Below are 15,371 nucleotides of genomic sequence, written 5' to 3'. Positions count from 1 at the left end.
GCGATCATGTGCGTCCGAGTGAATCTACAAACTGTTATTCTTCAATGCAAACGAACTTAAAATGACAGTAACCCTCTATGGACTAATGGAGTGCTGTGATTGCAGTTGTGTTGCAGTGTGGTTATAAAGATTTGGATTCCAGGGTTCTTGCCCACTTCTGTAATACCTTCAGTGGACAGTCCGTTGGCCGCCATCTATAACGGTATGAACTGGCATGAATTTTTAAATCAACCCTCGTATTATTCCAACATCAATTCTGGGAAATGAAACGCAACCAGTTAACAGTTGGAGGAGAACAATGTTCAGGAATTTGTCACCCAAAAGGTGCCTCACTTTTTCAAACAGCCCTGCTTCCTCCCGTCAGCCCATATTAGAAAGAGGAATTTTGCTACTCTCGAGATTAACGCCCACGCACAAGTCCTCATGACGATAACAGACTTTTACGTGATAATATAAAAATCTATCAATAATCGTCAATTCCACGACTTATTGGAACAATCAGTGTTTTTAATGTAATTACTATTAACCTATAAATCATTCATTATATACAATTAGCAATATTATGAAGCAAAAACTTAATGTTTTCTACGAACTATATTTTAATTGGTTAGTGTATTCTTGCGCTGTTAACTGGCAACAATAAAAAAGCGCAAGAGTGTATTACTCACTCGCAAGGTAAAAGTCATCATATAAAAGTCCAAGTGAACGCTCAAAAGAGAGAGTCCAAAGAATCGCCGCATAAATTGAGTGTATCAAGTATCTGTTTCCACCAAAATTAAAAAAAGTCCCCAAAATTATAATGTTTAAATTATCAAAGCATCATAAGATGATTTAGCAACGTAATACTAAAACTTAGCCGAACAAACCATGAAAACCACAAAATAAAACAATGAAAAATAATCAATCGCAACCCTTTGCAGCTTAATTGAAGTGAAGTGTCTGTACTGAATTTCATACTCACTAACCGATTCATTATATTCGTTCGGTCGTAAACTTCGCGTATTATTTCGGTATCGTATCGGTTCGTATACCACAGTGATTGGGCCATCTTTTTGTCCAAGTGAAATTTTGTGTTTTGTGTTCTCACACGTTTGTAAATGTTTTATATTCATTGAAGTTAAAAGTTAAATATAAGTGATTTGCAAAATATCTCTTTTTTAATATGCAATAAAAAATAATATTTAATAATTTCAAAGTGTGTAATCTACATTGTCTCTTGCGCAGCAAATGGAGGATATTACCTTCTAATAGTGTACATGGCTTAAAGTAAAATTAAACAGGTAAGGTATTTGTAAAGTGATAAAATTCAAATGTTTACTTTCGACTCGACCCACTATCCATCTGGCGTAAATCATGCATTGCTATCTCACCTTGTATTTTTTTTACAGGTATTGACCAGTGTATCTTGGTGCTAACGTACCAGCAACGGTGGGTATATGGCTTATGCCTCTGACATGTATAACGCCCGAATCCCAGGACCGTGGGAGTGAAACTATTTGTTTACTTGCTAGTTCCTTATCGAATCTATTAGTCTTTCACAAATAAATGAAGTTTTAAGAAAAACTCATAAAAAGATCCAAGGTTCGAATCCCAATATAATTAATTGGTCTTCCCTCACGGGAACAAACTCCTTTATAATATATTATATGAAAAGAACTAAAAATATAAGTGCTGTCTTTGTGACTTCATTACTCTTGAACCAGCCAATCGATCTTAATCAAATTTTCAACATAGATGAGGATTGGACCTGAGGTGATTTCTGTTATATCACTTTGACGGTGAGGGGAGAGGGAATGAAAGATATTTAAAAATGATCGAAAATGACCGATATTAAAATGGAGTCTATAGTTTTAGGGGTCGCTGAGATAAACAGTGACACTTCTGATGCTATTTAAATCCAAGTTCAGCCCCGTAGCTTGGCGGAGGGAAGAGAAGATATATAAAAACGATCGAACATGACAACCGAATCCATAGCTTTCCAGTTCCCTGAGTTGAATACTGACATTTTCGATGCCGTTACGACCAAATTCAGCCTCGTAACTTGGGGAGAGGGAGATACCTAATAATGATCAAAAATGACCAAATATTGGTGTCGAATTCATTGTTTTCGGCGTCGCTAAGGTGAACAGTGATACTTCCGATCCCGTTTAAATGCAAATTCAGCACCGCAACTTGGGTGAGAACAAGATATATAAAATTATCAAAAATTACCATTATCAATGTCGAACTCATGGCTTTCGAGGTCATTGAGATGAACAATGACACTTCTGATGCAGCACGTCGCAACATTGGGGTGAAGGAGATATATAAGTTTATTTAAAATTACCGATATTAGTGCCGAACCCTTAGTTTGTGGTGTCTCTGAGACAAACAGTGACACTTCTGATGCCGTTTAAATTCAAATTCAGCCCCGCAACTTGGGGAGAAAAATATAGAAATAATCGAAAATGACCGATATCAGAGAGCGCTTTACTAATAGTAAAAAGTGACTAACGAAATATATTATTATTTTTTAAAGTTTAACCGAACGAAGTGGGTAATTGATGCTAGTAATCCATATTCACAAGTGAAACTTCAAATAACTTTGAGTGTGATGCCGTTATTTTGTATTTCCAATACAGGTCAAAAGTATTTATATAGATTGAATTTACACAAAAGACATAGACCAGCGTTTCCCAACCGGTGTGCCGCGGCACACTGGCGTGCCGTGAATGGGCCGCTGGTGTGCCGCGGGGAAATCGAAACAAAATTATTAATTCTATGGCAATCAGATTGCAAGACATAAGGGAAAATGTATATTTGTATTTCACATTACTATGAACCTCTACTATGAATCTAAAATTTAAAGTTTCATACCGTGTACAATTTTAATGTTGAAAGAAGTATTTGTTATCATTGTTATGACCATTGTTGCTCCTTTATTGTTGCAGACTTTTTCGTAACCTGAAATTTTAAAATATCATTCAATACTTTCGACAAAGCAAACATGCATACAAATTACTTACATTTGTGTCTTAAAAGTAAAAGAGATTTGCTTGTTCGTTTGTTATTTAGTGATCTATCTTCTTAGCGAAAGGTTGGATACAGTTTTCGAAAAAGAAAGCGTAGTTTTGCAAACCTGAGTCCAATATTTCATTGAATTGTTTTCTATTTTTAAATTAGAATGAAAAGTACAGCATAATGATTAACCACGGGAGAAAACCAGTGATCGAACTTTTTTCTCCGTGAGAAAGATAATTATTTACAGAAAAAATACCACCGTATTTTATATTTAGAAATAATAATATTTATGAGTGTGCCGCGAAAATTCAAGTTACACCCATAGTGTGCCGCAAGTTGAAAAAGGTTGGGAAACGCTGACATAGACAATTGAATCGTTTTCAGTTTTCACTCAAATTATTCTAATATATTAAGAGGTTTGGTTATAATAATTATTATTTTAATTTTCTCTCTCTTATTTTAGTCAATATTGAAAAATATATCATCATCTTCATAATAGCTATTCTGCCATTATTGGCAGGTTACTTGCTGCAACTGAGAAGCTTCGACGTTCGGTGGTCCTCAGCTAGTCTCTTCGTCTTGACGTAGCAATTTTTTGTTTTAATACCTTCCTTCAAGTAGTGTCCTTCGCTCCCTCCATCTCTTTCCTTCCACAATACCCTCCAGCACGTCTCTCATAATACAGTTCCTCCTCAGCCAATATCCTAACCAGTTCCTCTTCCTTCTCTTAACAATATATATTTTTTTCTTTTTTCTCTACTGCTAATATTTTTAACACCTCATTCGTTGTTCGTTCAACACAGCTAATTCTCTCCTTTTTTTCTCCATGCCCATGTATCGAAAGCCTGCAATTTTTCATCACTTTTGCGTAATGTCAATGTTTTTGCCCCATAAAGTACATATTGGAATCAGTAAAATAAAATCTCAATATTTAACTGGAAGTTTGATTAATATAAGTATTAGCTAATCGTGGTTGAAAAGAAAAATCTGACGCCTTTAGAGTGTAAAAATAATTTTGCAATTCATGGTAGACCCCCTATTTCAATAATCTGTGCCGTCTTGATTTTCTTTCATGCGTCTCAGGGGTAGCCTCCCCAGTTTGGGAACCAGTGGAGTGTTGGATCTGTTAAAAAATATAAACAGATTACGAAACGTTGTGATTTAGGCATATCTTACAAGTAGTGAAACGTGGGCATCCATTAAAAAAGGAAAGGTCATCACCTATGTTGTACACTATCATGATGCTTACACAAACTTAAACAATATTACATTTAGAAACTTGCATTGTATTTCCGTTACTATTGGCGCATTGTAGAGTTTATTATCCCTTATATCCATAGTAAAATTTACCTATGAAAAGCTTGAGATTTCTTAAATGCAAGACTTGCAAGACTCTTGCATGCAAGACCAAGACCAAGACTGGGTGTGCAAGACCAAGACCAAGACCAAGACCAAGGGTTCCAGTGCAAGACCAAGACCAAGACCAAGACCTTGGTCTTGCATTTGCTCATCACTACTGAGACCGCTTGCATCTTTGTACTAGATGAAAAGAATCCACAAGTTAATATAGCCACTGAACCTCTGTAGCACAAGTTGTATTCGCTTTTCAATTTAATGAGTTTTTCTACCATCCCTCAAATATTGGCCCAATAATTCACTTCTTCCACTCTGGCGACGGCATAACACCAGGGTGATAATTTTAAGGCTCCCGGGAAGCTCTAGCTTTTAGTGCGAGCGGTCCCGGATTCGATTCTCGGTGGGAACACTCGGTCGAAAAAGTGTAACAGCTTTTTTCAGGCCAGCTCTCTTGAGTGAGATTTTCCTGGATTTCCCTCATTCACACCAGGCAAATGCCAGGATAGTACCTAACATAATGGTACCAGGTCGCTTCCTTTCTTCCCCAATCCTTTCTTCCTTCCCTTTCATCGGATAATGTGCTCACCGAGGGACGTCATCCCAAGGGAGAGCATACGTCCCGTTTTGACTGAGACAATCCCGTTTTCGGGGTGTATCACGGCCGTCCCTTCAATAGATAGGAAAAAAGTTTTATTTGTCCTGTTTTATGCAAGTGAAAGAAAAAATAACAAACCCAAACCTTATGGGCATTGCAAAAGATGCTGGCACCTTGGCACACGCCGAGCGAGGGTGTAGGTTAGGTGTTGAAACACTGGAAAGGAAGTATTCGCTGTCTACAGAAGGGCTTTTCTTCTGAAGATCGTGTGCATCCTGAGCAGTCTAGTCTGTTGTGCAATTTAAGTGCTGAAACAGGAATCGTGTATCTGTTTCCAAACGTGTGGACGAAGGGTAACACGAGGAAATTTTAAAATGAATGATCCTTAGCTGTAGCTATTCCTACACTCTGATAAATAAATTATACTTAGTACACTCGAAATTAATTGACTCACCTCCCCTCCATAATGCGCACCTTGATAAGATGGCAATTGGACCTTCCAAGTTAGTAAACCTGAGTTACTGAATGTAATAGGAACTTCAAGTAAGTACGATTGGAGTAATTTATGTATTCAGTTAATTATCCATCTTGAGTTCATATCTTCGTCACGCGAAACAAAATGTTTCAATCACTGCCGTTTGTAAGTAATATATATTTGCTCAACACAGAAAATGAGTTTTAAATTTTGTCTTATAAAAAAAAAAAGTTTGATCAAACTACTTATATGCTTCAAAATATGTGATTATGTTGCAATAATTTAAAATGAATTTTAAACTCCAAATTTGTCATTTGTTTAACAGATTTTGGTAGTTTATTATACAGGATGATTCTTTATAGGGTTTACGACTTCAGTCAGTTATAATTCTTTATTGGAACCACATACAGACTTGGTTTATGTCATTATAGCGCAAAACACTTCAAGTTTTTTGTAACGAATCCATTTTGGCTTAATGTATGCACCTGAGGTCACCCTGGACACATCCCAACGAAAGTCGATTCAAGTCGGGTATGTTTATCCGCTTCATTCAGTGCTTGAACCAAAGACAGTCTGTATGGCTTCATGGATAAACGTCTACGCAATACACACCAAACAGTGGTCTGAGGGATACCAGTTTCTTGTGATGCACGTCGTGTAGATTTTCGAGATCTGCGGACAAAACTCTCCCTAACTGCTTCCACCACATCGTCAATCACGGGTGAGCGCTCTGGAGCCTTTGTGTGTTGCACAGAACAACCTGTTTCAACAAATGTCTGGTGCCATTTGTACACTGTTGGTCTGCTGGGTGGTTCCTTACCGTATTGTGTGCGAAACTTAACGCTGTGCTCTCGTTGCTGACTTCCTTTCTTCAAACCAAAACACGCACATAGCTCTTTCTACAACAGTGAAAGTCTCCATTTTCAACGACTGACCGGTCGCGCCATGTGTGGTCAACTCCGTAACTATTCACTACATGAGTCAAACTTGAAGTGTTTTGCTGTATAACGACAAATAAACCAAGTCTGTATGGGGTTCCAATAAAGAATAATAACTGATTGAAGTTGTAAACCCTATATGGTTTTATTCCTATGTGGTGTAACGAGTTTTGAGTTTTTGTTAGCCGGAAATCTTGCATACGACTATGATTTATGGTTTTACTGTTGTATTCGTTTACACTCTGAAGTTAGTGAAAAATATCGTTTCTGCTAAATATGTTTTCACATATAGGCTATATGAATGGGTCTGTTTTCACAATATATATACACAGTGGTCTACTACTACTTTTTTTTTAGTTGTCTTGTTTTTAGTTGTTAAAATGATGGTTACCCTAGTCATCCCTCATATATGTGAAGGGCTAAATGGCCATAGTTGCCTACAGTCCGGATATCTAATTCCTAATTCCTAAAGAGTCCCAGGAAGAAAATTCCACCCTGGGACTACGAATCAGCGCCGTAACTTAGATTTTATTCTGGGGGGAACAAGCATTAATACGCGTATTTGGGCCCCCTAGAAAAAGTTATTTTTCTAATTCTTGGCCCCCTCTTTCCAACTTTATCTTACTCTTTACGGGCCTGTGGGTCCTCTCGCACGGCAAGGTCTAAGAGGCCGTTAGTTACGCCCCTGGGCCCGTTCCATACATGGCAAATTAATTAAGGGGACAATATTGACAAATTTCAAAGCCATACGAATAAATATTATTTCTAGAGCCCCTAATAGTACTTATTTATTTATTTATTTTTACTGAAATGGGCCCACGACTCATTTTTGCTTTATTTACCTTTTGTGTGTTGTTTTGTTTATGTAATGTAGTGAACCTCTTATGTTTCATTTATAATTTCGTGTTCGTATCGTATATGGAGTAAGAAAATTTTGTCTTAAAGTGGGCCCCCGTAGAACGATAAGGAGCTTCCCTAGGGGTACAGTTGCTCTCCCTGCCTCCCCCCACAAATTACGGCCCTACTACGAATGTTCGTTCATGATCAATTTAAGTTACCAGTTTTTTCCACCGTATCTACTACTTTTCACGCCGTGTAAACCTCCCTCCGGGGGAAATCTATCACTCACCACTGTCACCGCATGTTATTCCTGGGGTATTCCCCATCTGCTAGGGGTGTACACGATCTCGGACCGTGAATTTTAAAATATACAACCATATTTCTCGGACTTTTTCGGGCCTAACTTTGTAAATACTGTACAGGCCTATATACTGCACCGTTCTTTCTGGAGAACTGTACAGCTGCAAAATTAAACCTCTAATTGCTGTAAATATGAATACAATTTTGCGTTAATTATTAAGTTTCTGTAATTCAGGCTTATTTTGGGCTCATTTGATTATCACACGAGCTCGGGCCGGGCTCGGGCCTAAATGCTAAAACATAGTTCGGACTCGGGTCAGGCCTCACATTGTAAATTCACGGGCCGAGCCATGTTCGGGCTAAAAATTCTGGCCCGTGCAGACCTCTACCAACTGCATGTTATTTTTCATCATGGATTAAAATGAAAGTAATAAATTTCGTCATAAACTGCATTGAATCATATTTTTTTCTTGTTTTGTCTTGAAGATTACAGTTTGCAAGACCTGGCAACATTGGCACACACCAGACTGCGGACAATTCTATCAATGGCTAACAATGCCTTAGGATGTTATATTGACGGAAATTTTATTCGTCATATTACAGAAAGAAGACTTCCTTACAAGATGTAAGTATGAAATGTTATGGAGAAAGCATATGTTGATTATTGTTTGAAAATGCATATGATTATAGTTATTCCTGTAGTGATTAAATTCAATGAGAAAGTCAAGTTAAATGTTCCCTCCTATTCCTACAAAGTTACATAGATCTACTATTATCCAGTTTTACATTGTAATGTATGTAAATTTACAAAATGAGCAATACAAACGATGTAAATTTGATTGTGTATTAAAGTAATATTGATGAACATTGAAAGTAATATTATGGACTCAAAATACAGACAATATCAAATGGCGCGAAGAATTTACATGCCGTTGATGAAATGGTACTTTTTGTTACTAACTCGAATCCGATGTTACTTGATAAACGATCTAATCTATGTTATCGTAGTACGTTCGTCAGTAATTACGAAATGTATTTTAAAGTATGACTATTTAGGTGTGTGTTTTATAGCAAGTTCGTCAAACGCTGAAGGAAAGTAAAATTGGTACTATTAAATCGAGACTAAATCAACGTACAGTGTGTAGATATAATAATATATAATTAAAAGCAAAAGTGCTTTACTTATCTCTGTTCTTTTCCTTTTACTAATAACTTTGTTAGGAATAAGTATACTAATTTAAGTATACTTTTGATCTCGCACATACAACCCTTTCTGCTTCTTCTAGGAAACTTTATTTGAATTGATCATTTCATTGGTAAATTGAACTCCAGTGACACATTCAATCCATCTCCTTTTGCCTTACGAAATGGAATAATAGCGCTAATAACAATACCATAATGGAGGCCGCGGCGTCACGTTGTTAAAGATTCATCTTTGGTGTGTAGGGCCCTTTATTCGAACCCAGCTCCCGTCAAGTGGGCTTTATGGTAGACACACAGGCCTATGTTTAGCAGAAGGGGTCCAGCTCTTTTCTCTAAAAAATGTTACAATTTTGGTAATTTCTGTTCACATTCGGTTAGTTTAGGGTAGGGTTGGTTAGTTTAAGTTAGGTTAGGCTAGTTTAGGTTACGTTAGGTTAGTTTAGTTTATGTTATATTAGTGTAGGAGTCCCGCATAATTTTCCAAAAAATGATAGAATTTCGCTTATTTCTACTAATATTACGTTAGTTTAGGTTAGTTCAGGTTAGCTTACGTTAGTTTATGTTAGGTTAGGTTAGATTTGGTTATGTTATGTTACGTCTAAGTACTTGTATCACTCATTTCTCGTGTAAATTTTGTGTTTTTACGTGCTTCTGGACCCCTTGTACTAAACATACCCCGACACACAACATATACTTAGTATTTTTGCGGTTATTCCGTTTTCTCTCGCTTGTGTCATTCCACCATTGTCATCCATCTCAGTATTACCATTTCACGCTTTTCACTGGTTCATATCATAACATTAAAAATTATTTTTCAAGAGCTACATTCTCTGAGGTATAATTTATGAGAGTTACAAAGAATTTTCTGAGAAAACAAAATCTGGGTTTTGGCATGACTCTGTAGTCGCGTTTTTTTCTTTTGAAGGACACTATAATGAGGAAGGTCCTGCCCTATACGACGTTATTTTGCCTAATTGTATTTGCGCCCTTCATCCGCGTTGGATTCAATTTTGGTATGGTATGGATTCAACATTAACAGTAGGTCTTCTCCCTTTCATCACCTCGATGTACGTAAGGAAGAAAAGCAAAAGTTAATCACGCGAAAAAGAAAACGTTTGAAACAAATTTAATACAGATGGTGATCAGAAAAATGGAAACACCTGGACGAAATTGCATCTTACCAGATTAATATGATGTCGGGCCACCTTTCGCCTTCAGAACAACCTTGATGCGACGTGGGATGGAGGCACAGAGGTCGTGAATGGTAGCAAGTGGAATTTTACACCATTCCTCTTGCAGGCCATCGGCCAGTTCTGTGAGAGAGTATGGAGGTGGAAATCGTCGCCGGAGTCGTGTTTCCAAGACGGACCACAGATGTTCAATTCTGTTGAGATCTGGGGATTGGGCGGGCCAGGGGAGGTGTTGAACTTCATCCCGATGTTCCTCAAACCACGCTGCAACAACGCCAGCTATGTGAATGGGTGCATTATCATCCTGGAAGATGGCGTCATTGTCCGGAAACAACATCCGGACCATAGGATGCAAGTGGTCTCCTAAAATTGCGACATAATCGTTGGCAGTGATTCGTCCGCGAAATGTGACCACAGGACCCAATGAAAACCATGATATGGCGGCCCACAGCATCACCGAGCCGCCGCCATGTTTCACAGTTGGGCGGAGACACTGCAGATCATAAGCTTCTTTGGGTGTTCTCCACACATAAACACGGCCCGTGGTTGGAAATAGGGTGAAGGATGACTCATCCGACCATATCACACGTTTCCAGTCCTCAAAGGTCCAAGTTGCATGGTCGCGGCACCATTTGCGGCGTGCGAAAGCGTTATGGTCCCTGATGAGCGGTTTGGCCCGTGTAACACGACCCCGTAAGTTCATGTCATGTAATTCGCGGCGGACTGTGATTGTCGAAACAGGGTGGGGGAGGTGCTGATTGAGTTCCTCCGTCACTTGCTCCGCAGTGGCACGACGGTTCTGCGTGACAATGCGTTTTAATACCCGGCGTGACCTGTCACTCACGATTTTCTTCCGCCCACTGTTCCGCTTTCCCGATGTGGTTTTCCCGTGTGTTGTGTAGGCCGTCATCACCTTCGACACTGTCCCACGCGATACACCTAATACAGTAGCCACTGCCGTCACACTCACTCCACATAACCGCGCACCAACAATTTGCTCTCTTTGAAAATCTGAGAGGTCTCCCATTTTACACTACCTCCGTCTGCTGCAGCCAATGGACACTGCTGTTCCACTGCGCCTGACGTAGTATGGAGACCGACCTAACACACCACCACCAGCGACCCGGGCTGTGGGCGCCACGGCACCGCTGCCAACCCATACATCTGACGTGTTGCCAACTACAGGTGTTTCCATTTTTCTCATCACCATCCGTATATGTTTAATATAAACAATCTCTTACCTTTGTATCCATATGTAAGAGATCCATTTATGCAATATGTATCCTACAAAACTTTTAAGTAAATATCGGCATGTGTTTGATTATCAGATATTGAAGAAAGGCGCTTGAAATTTCCTATTACTTTCAATAAATTTTCATTTGTTCACCTGATTGCAACAAACCAAGTAAAGTTCATCTTTCGTTTTCAGCGGTGGTTCAGTGGTAGAAACCTCACTTTTGGCGCGAGGAATTCGATCCCAGGTCATGTGAGTTTGTAGTTGACAACACTGTGTCCGTGGGTTTTCTTATTTCTTCCTACATTCTCATTCTACTAATCCTTTCATTATTATTCAGTTTTAGTAATCATATGGCTTCTTTAGCCTGCTGAAGGGTGTAAACGTGGTAGGTACATCAAAGATCATGTTTCTACTTAGACTCTTCATCATTGTTCTTCTAAATACTTAAGATATTGCATAATTTCGGCGAAAAACTACATTCTTGTCGAACACTTCATCCAATTAATCCATCATCTATAATGTATTCCATAGGCGTACGCACGTGGGGGCAAGTGGGGGCGCTCACCCCACCTAATGTTTTGGCATTGCGTTTTTTTTTTTTTGATTTTTTAAAAATAATTTTCTCAGCTAATAAGGATTATACATATTTCACTAAAACGGACCCTGAAAGACGTCTGTAATCATTGCAATACAAAGTAACACTTTGAACTTTGCAATACTCGATCAAAATTTCCCGATTTAATTATATTTCAATATTTCTTCCATTTGTTTCCTCCCAGCAGTATATTATCACACACACACACACACACACACACACAAGCGCCTAACACACTATCTGTAGGCGCTGACTTTAAAAGGGAAGCTTTTCTGTTCCCTCTCTCCAATCTAAAAGTAGAAGAGCAAATGAAAATAAAAATTAAATTATAAAGAAAGTAATGATTACAAGGTGGTTGCATATCTTCAAGAGTACTGCTATTGATTTGACCCCCTAATCCAAGGGTCTGCGCACGCCTGTGATGTCTTCTCTCCTATCTCTTTATGATTGATTCATATATAAGGTTCTTCAGAACTTTGATCTTTTAATTTCATTCTAAGATAGTATCTTCACCAAGATTAGTCAGAGCCCTCTCTGCGTGGTTCTGGGTTCGATTCCCGTTAGAAGAGCACAAAATTTTAAATTTACAATTACTCACTTCTATTAATTATTCATGTCCTTAAGCGTGAAGGACATAACCGTGGGGACATTAAACTAAAAAATAAAGAAATAAGATCATTTCAATGTTTCGAGATAAGTCAGTTCATGTAGTTGAAAACCTCTCCTAAATTAGAAAAAAAAAAAATAAAATAGGTTGCCCTACACTTCGTCCCTTTACCAAGATAACTTTCACGTGTTATTCTGTGCAGGCTAATCATATCTTCAGTACATTTTTCTATCCTAAATCAAAACTGTTCTTCAACTTCCATCCTTACCTTGTGTCAGAGGAAAGTTGGACGGTGTTATGCATCAATTGACCAAGCGCCATTCTTCAGTTTTCGAGATTTTTACATCAGTGAGTAGAAGACAATGTAAATAATGTAAAAAAAAAAATGCTTGAAACCCTACTATTTTCTTAAACGACCAAGCGCCAAGAACTGGATCGTAATGGTAACATGTTTGTGTTTCCTTCAACATCTCAGAACCATGTTTTGGCGGTTGGTCAATTGATGCATAACACCGTCCAGTTTATCTTTACTACAGGGTGAGCGGAAAGTAACCCCGTATGATTAGTATTTTTCCCTTCTAAAATATTGTAGATATAAACTCAATTTTTTGCGAACATGTTGTTTAATATATATCATTATCTTTCCAAAAGTTACAACTCAATGTGCTCCAGTAATTTCTAGATACTGTCTCAAGCGAACAGGTATATTTGCTACGATCTTCCCCAGGACCTCAGCAGGAACACCACTTATGACCTCACAGATCTTATTTTCAAGTTTGACAAGAGTTTGTGGTTTTCTGCGATACACTTTTTCCTTAGCCCACACCCATAAAAAGAAATCGCATGGGGTGAGGTCTGGCTTTCGCGCTGGCCATTCTGTGGGACCCAAGAACCTATCCAGCGTCCTGCGAAGCGTTCATCAAGCCATTGTCTTACAGGCAAGGTGTAATGAGGGGAAGCTCCATCTTGCATAAATAATAGTTCATGTGACTCATCCCATTCAAAAATTGTAGGTCATACACAATTTTCTAACATTTCCAGCTATCTCTCAGCGTCCATAATGTCTCAATAGATAGGGGGTCCAATAATGCGAGAAGAAATTAATCCACACTGCTTTAACACTTAAGCTTGCCCTGCGTTTTTCAACGGTCTCGCTGGTATCACCGTCTGCCCAATCATGACTATTATGAGGATTAACGAACCTCCCTAAGTGAAACGTAGCTTCCACTATACAGAATTTTTTCAAACAGGTGTGGAAGATCTTCATGACATGCGAGCATCATTCCACAAAATTCAACATGCCTATCGCAGTAATCTGAAGGCAACTTTTGGACATAATGAGGCTTCCATGGTCTGTAATATGAAGAATTACACGCACAGAATAGCGTGTAATGCCACTCTCTCTTGCAGCTTGCCTTATTGATTTGCTAGGGCTTCGCTCAAACATCTCCTTTACTCTGGCCACCTTTTCCTGTGATACCGAAGTCGAGGGCTTCCCTGATGTCTTAATGTCCACGACAGTTCCGGTGGTCATTGATTTTTTGTGGCATTTTTAATTGTTTTTGGATCCACAACAGCTTACTTCCCACGTTGACCTCTCCACCACCGTTGAACCTTAATTACAGATTGCCACACCTCAAATCTTGCTACAAATTTTCGCTTTCTCGTCAACGCTTAATCGCCCTGGTGTCTCTGTGGCTTCCAAGGAATAATAAAAGCTTCACAGGATCTGGTAAAAAAAAAAAAAAAATAGGGAAAAAATGGCATACTTTACTATTTAAAACAAGATAACTTTTATTGCTATCTACATATAACTTCAATAGAATTTCGCAATTCAAAATAGGGAGTTACTTTCGGCCTACCCTATAGTTTCGTTTTTCTTTGGGAACTTTATCAAAGTCATCTAATGCGCTACTTGGCTGGAAACATATATGTGCATTCCTTTCTTTCCATGGATTCCCTTTTCTTACGAAAATAAAGTAAATTTAGTCCTTGCTTCAAAAGTTGTGCAAAGCATGTTTTAAGGTAACAAGTTGTTAATTTCGAGCAAGTGAGTCTTCAAGTAAGTGAACGTCTCGTCACCTTATAACGTGCTGGTATTTTTTCCATAGGTTACGTTTTACATAATTTTTTTAGGGAAGGACTAAAGTACTAACGCTCATGTCAATGGTAAAAGTATCCACACTTCGATAAATTTCTTATTACGCTTTTTGTAGTAATTTGAGGACGCTAAATCCAATGGAATGCGTTCTTTGTCTATTAGTTTAAATGTTACAAGGGTGTTTTAAGAAAAATGGTCCATTGCTTGCATCATTCAAATTTCGCTATCCTATTTGACTGGTTATTGTCATCACTTTTACGTTTATTGTATGCTTTCCTGGGATTGTTGGTTTTCCTTCATAATTCACTGTTTATCTCTGTGTATATTCTCTTTTCTTCTTTAATGCAACTTTGATTTCACACTTTTCTTTCATAATAATCACGATATCTACAACTCAGACCTCGTAACTCTCGTCCTTTCATCATATCGTATCCATCTGATAACCTGACACTCGCGATGTTGTAAATGGTCCCTCCATAAGTACTCCTTGTTTCTATTTCTTCTCAATTTAAATAGTTTCCTTTCAAATTCCGAACAAACCTATTTTCACTTCTCCATCTTTAAACTTTTAGTATCTAAAAGAAAGAAAGAAAAAAATTCTTACCTTACTTCCTGGATATAACAATATCATAACTGTTTATTTCAAGCTTCACTGGTCTCTTTATCAATTATCAACTTTTTATACTCCGTTACACTACCAACTAGGACATGATGACGAGTTAAAAATAGAAATTATAATAATCGAAGCACCCAAATGTTAACGGCAAACTGATTCTACGTTTCAGTGATCCCTTATCATTGTCTTCATGCATGTATTTTTAAAAAAACAAAGTAAATCTTTAAGTTTTACGTCTCACGGTTATGCACGCTAGGCTAAAGGAGACGGTGATGATGAGAAATGAATGGAATGGTGGAATGAGGAAAGTGGGAGGAA

The 15,371-nt window shown here is 38.1% G+C and overlaps 1 protein-coding gene across 2 annotated transcripts in view; it reads left to right on the top strand.

Annotated features, from left to right (window-relative positions):
• The first annotated feature begins 8,019 nt into the window (after positions 1-8,019).
• Positions 8,020-15,371, top strand: part of LOC145680389 (NFX1-type zinc finger-containing protein 1-like) — an 84,117-nt gene continuing 76,765 nt past the window's right edge. For both annotated transcript variants that reach the window (XM_081750829.1, XM_081750828.1), the window contains exon 1: positions 8,020-8,129. The gene's annotated coding sequence lies outside the window, so the exon portion shown is untranslated. The remainder of the gene's footprint in view (positions 8,130-15,371) is intronic.

The sequence above is a fragment of the Thermobia domestica genome, chromosome 3 (assembly GCF_964235325.1).
Source record: "Thermobia domestica chromosome 3, izTheDome1.hap1.1, whole genome shotgun sequence".
Classification (NCBI taxonomy): Eukaryota; Metazoa; Arthropoda; class Insecta; order Zygentoma; family Lepismatidae; genus Thermobia; species Thermobia domestica.
The sequence above is the reverse complement of the archived record's forward strand: the minus strand, read 5'-3'. Positions and strand labels throughout refer to the sequence as shown.